Source organism: Pinus tabuliformis, chromosome 2_2 (genome assembly GCF_031772625.1).
Source record: "Pinus tabuliformis cultivar Carrire ecotype Pingquan chromosome 2_2, CPIR1, whole genome shotgun sequence".
In the NCBI taxonomy this organism is placed as follows: Eukaryota; Viridiplantae; Streptophyta; class Pinopsida; order Pinales; family Pinaceae; genus Pinus; species Pinus tabuliformis.
The window spans coordinates 1,312,263,595-1,312,268,548 of NC_142300.1; positions in this window are offsets into that span (position 1 = coordinate 1,312,263,595).

Here is a 4,954-nt window from a genome sequence, read left to right on the forward strand (position 1 = left end):
TTTCTTGTCTAGAATTCAAAACACTAATGAGGATTCTCCTGTAGAGGATAAATTTCCAGATGAGTATTTGTTTGCAGTAACTACCAAAACTCCTTGGTATGCTGATATTGCTAATTATTTAGTTACTGGAAAGTTACCTTTACATTTATTTCCTAATGAGAAAAGGAAAATCATTCAGGAGAGTTCACATTATTCTTGGATTTCTAATGAATTGTTCAAGACAGGGCCAGATTTTATGATCAGAAGATGTGTACGGGAGGATGAAATGCCTGACATCCTTAAGGCATGTCATGACGAACCTTGTGGCGGACACTTTGCTGATAAGAGGACAGCCTATAAAATCCTTTCTTTAGGATATTATTGGCCTTCTCTCTTTAAGGATGCAAAGCAATATGTTAGAAGGTGTGACAGTTGTCAGAGAGTTGGAAGACCAACTCTTTCAAATGAAATGCCACTACAGCCACAGGTATGCATCGAACCCTTCGAGAAATGGGTTCTAGATTTTGTTGGACCAATTAATCCGCCATCCAAGCAAAAGAGATATATATTGGTTTGTACTGATTATGTTACTAAGTGGGTAGAAGCTAAAGCATTAACTTCTGCTACTGAAAATTCAGTTGTTCAATTTCTTTTTGAGGATATTTTCACTCGTTTTGGTGTCCCAAGAGAAATTGTAACAGATCAAGGGAGCCAATTTACATCAAGGATGATGGAGAAGCTGATGGAGGAGTACAAGATCAAGCATAGAACATCTACTCCATACCATCCGCAAGCGAATGGTCAAGTAGAATCTACAAATAAAGTTCTTGAAAGCATCATCACAAAGACTGTTCATCTTCATAGAAGAGATTGGGCAGAAAGGCTTCCTGAAGCCTTATGGGCCTATAGAACTACGTGGAGGAACACCACAGGACATTCTCCCTATGAACTTGTTTATGGGAAGGAAGTCCTGTTCCCCATTGAGTTCCAAATCAAGACCTTCAAGACAGCAGTTCAATTGGGGATGAGCTTATCAGAAGCCCAGAAGCACAGAATGGACCAGTTAAATGAACTAGATGAAATGAGACAAGATGCAATTCTAAGGACCGATCTAGTTCAGCACCAAAGAATCAAATGGCATGATCGACATATCAAAGAAAAGAAGTTTCAAAAGGGTGATTGGGCACTCTTGTTTGATTCCAAATTTAAGGACTTCAAGGGAAAATTTCAAACTCATTGGCTTGGGCCATATGAGATTGATGAAGTCTTTAATAATGGAGCAGTTAGACTGAAGACTATTGATGAACTTCAAACTCCCTTTATTGTGAATGGCCACCGGTTGAAAGTTTACCACAAGCCACTCTCAAAAGAGGAGTTTTTTAAGTTGTTCCAAGGCGATTCTGAAATAAGGCTGGTGGAGAAGAATTCTTCTCCTTCATTAGCCTAATCCCTGTTTCTTTCAATTTCAGTTCAATGAAAAAAAAAAAAAAAAAAAAATAATAATAATAATAAATGTATGAGCCTGAAAACCAATCTCTGATTGGCAGTCTCATGCAGAAAACCTGAGGTGAAAATCAGGGTCACCTGACACCTCATGTTTTCCAAAAAAAAAAATCTCTCTCTCTCTCTCTTTTTCATCTCACTTCGCCATTCCATTTCACCATCTCATTCCATCCAACCATTTTCACTTCACCTCACTGTTTTCCACCCATTCATCCATTCATTCCATCTTATTTCATTAATAAAAGTTTTTTTTTCAAACAACTAAGGTTATTTTGTGCAGCTGGAGGACACTATTGCAGTTCCTGCAGCTATTTGGCAATTCTGCAGCCGTTTAGCCTTTCTGCAGCCCCTCTGCACCTGCACAAGGAGATACAGTTTGTTTGAGAAATTTTTCACAGTTCAGAAATCACCAATAACAAGGAGGAAAGAATCATGTAACAGCAATGAGTTAACAAAGGGTTAATGCCAAATCATTGAAAGGCAAACCAAACACGGATCTGAGGTATGTTTTAATCTTAAACTTGCAGTTATTTTCGTTACGCAAAGTTTGCTGGGTCATGTCTTTTTACCACTAATTGTAATGATTACCCATTTTCCCTACCATGCGACCATATACCATGCATATCTCTCAAGCCATCAGTCTTTGATTATCATGATTTTGGAAATCATTTACGGCTGCTTCTGTCATTAAGGCTTTCGTACCCTAATGACGTAACCTAATATACTACGACTCTCTAAGTCCTCATTCCGCAGCCATGTGTAATTCTACCGCCGAAATCTGAGGATCTAGCCGTTCCTATTCATTATTTTGAAACCCTCCTACGCTCATCACACTTCATGTCACGCTGTTCCATTCTCTCATTTCCTTCATTTCGTTCCACTCACTACGCTGTCTCCATAAACCATACTCTGTTTTTTTTCCTCTCTGAGAAACAGTGAATACACATAACCAGTGAACGCATGTTACGGTTGTATTACGACTGTCAAGCCACCGTTCCACTGTGTTAAAGCTGCAATCCACCATTTCACTGTGTTCAAGCCGTGAATTCACCGTGTCTAAGGCTATTGTTGCAGCCATACAACCTCCTCTCCACAAAATTCTGGAACAGAGCCGAGAAATTACTGTGTAAAGCCACCATTGAAGTCGTGTTTTAGAACAGGAGACGTGGAGTCAATGGGGAAACTTTTAAGGGCTGAACCAGAAGGTTCAAAATTCCTGGAAGCATACCCTCAAGTTGAGGAGGCATTGCAGAGAGCCAACTGGCTACAGTGCATCAAGAAATTTAAAGGCTATCACAAGGAAGTTACTAAGGCCTTTGCAAGGTCATTCAAAGATAAAGACAGTCAAGTGGAGGTGGGTGATTTAACGTTTACAGTCTCAGAGGGCAGCATAGCACAAGCTACATCTCTCCCACAAACCGGTGAAAGGTGGTTTAAGAACTGGTCAGTTCAAGGTCAACAATGGAAGCAGATTTTTAAAAACCCAGGTATGGATACAAGTGTCTTCACAAAAGGAATTCCTATCTCTCATGTTAAGGAAGAATGGAAAATTTTACTGTTGTTAGTGCAAAAATTTTTCACGTGTGAAGGGAGATTTGGGGTATTATACGTTTATCATGGTAAAATTATGCTGCAATTTCAAGGAGAACATGATATAAATCTTCCCTACTTTCTATTCCAAAGCCTTAGGAAAATGTGTTCCATGGCCCAACGGAATCCACGAAACATTGAAGCATATCTCTGTCATCATAGTCTTGTTAAGTTGTTAGTGGAGGAACAATTAAAAGCAAAACGAGACACATGGGAGAAATTTCTTATAAGAAATCATTTTGAAGAACCTGGAGAAACTTCCGTACCTAGGAAAAGTAGGAGAAAAAGAAAAGAGGATACTGATACCCCTGAAACTGATATCTTAGAGGGAACTGTCCAAGGACAGATTGAAGAGGAAACTGAAATACATCAGTCTGAACATGAGATGGAGCCTGAACTTACTGTGGACAGTGATCCAATAGCTCAAGAGATTACCACACAAACCCTCTCAGAACTTGCCCGAGAAGCTGCCCAGAAGATAAAAGAAAATAAGAAGAAACAAAAGCAAGACAAGGGAAAATCCATAGTTCAAGAAATTTATCAAACTCCAGAGACTTCTAATGAGGAAGATAGTCAACACTTGGCACAAAGGCTGGCCAAACTCCATGCAAAAACTGCCCTTTCTAAGGAAATAAAAGTGCAGAAACCAAGGAAAAAGGCACAAAAAGAAACACAGAGTGTTACCAATGTAAGAAGGAGCAGCAGATTGCAGAATAAAGGGAAAGCCACAAGGACACTTTTCAATTATCTAAGCACACCTGAGAAGGGTGCTATAAAATCAGACCTTGAGGATAGTCCACAACGTGATGCAGCTACTCCTCCAAGGGAGGACAGTCCATTTCAGCCGGAGTTTGAAACTGAAATTGAGCATGAACACAGTCCAAGGAAGTCACCAATTGTTGACCCAGTTCAGCAAGAAGTGTACACCTATTTTGAAACATTGGAGCAGAACACTGCTGGCCCAAGTAATATCATACCTCATGAGCAGCAAATAGACATACTCAAACAAGAGATCTATGAACTTGAGGTGCTAAACCGCCACATTAAACAGAAAAATGAAGAAATGAAGCAGCAAGCTGATATTGCCAAAGCAATCCAAGATAACACCATGCTTCACATGGGCATGTGGCAGAAGAAAAACAGCAGACTCAAGAAGAAATGTAGAAGGCTAAACAGAGCCTTAATCAATTTGAAATTCAGATGCATGTTCAAGAGACCAAAAGTTAATGTTTCCACACAGAGGAAGAAGAGGAGATTGGATGTCTTAGCAGAGGCATCCCAGCAGGTGGATTGAGCTGTGTTTTCATTGCATGAGGACATGCAATACCCTCGTAGTGGGGGTATGTAGAGCCTCTACTCTACACCTACTTGTCTACCATTTTCCTCAGTTTTTCCTCATCTTTTCTTCACTTTTGCCTCATTTTCACTGTAAAACCACCCAGATCATTACATTAGGTGTCATTAAGCATGATCAAGTAAGTTTTGCTAATGGATGACTGTTTGTTTAGATTTTGACTTACTTGCAGGAATCCCGCAGCTGTCTGGCAATCCTGCAGCCATTCAGCGATCCTGCAGCCATCTGATGATCCTGCAGCCTTTTTGTTAAACTGAAGGTTCCACGTGTCAGTTAGCTAAATGAGCCACATGGGCACTTAGGTATCAACGCGCTCGAGGTTCCTGTACCATTTGTTCAACCATCCATGTCGTCCGTACCGCTGGTCAAAACTGGTCAAGTTATGGTCAAATAAAGGCAGCTCAACGGTGATTGTAAGCTGTTATGTCACGTCAGCTCAAACGGTGACTTGTCCGCGTTTTGCAGGTGGTAGGGGACATGATCCAACATGGGATTCATTGCCCATGACGACAGAGCCTCCAGATCATC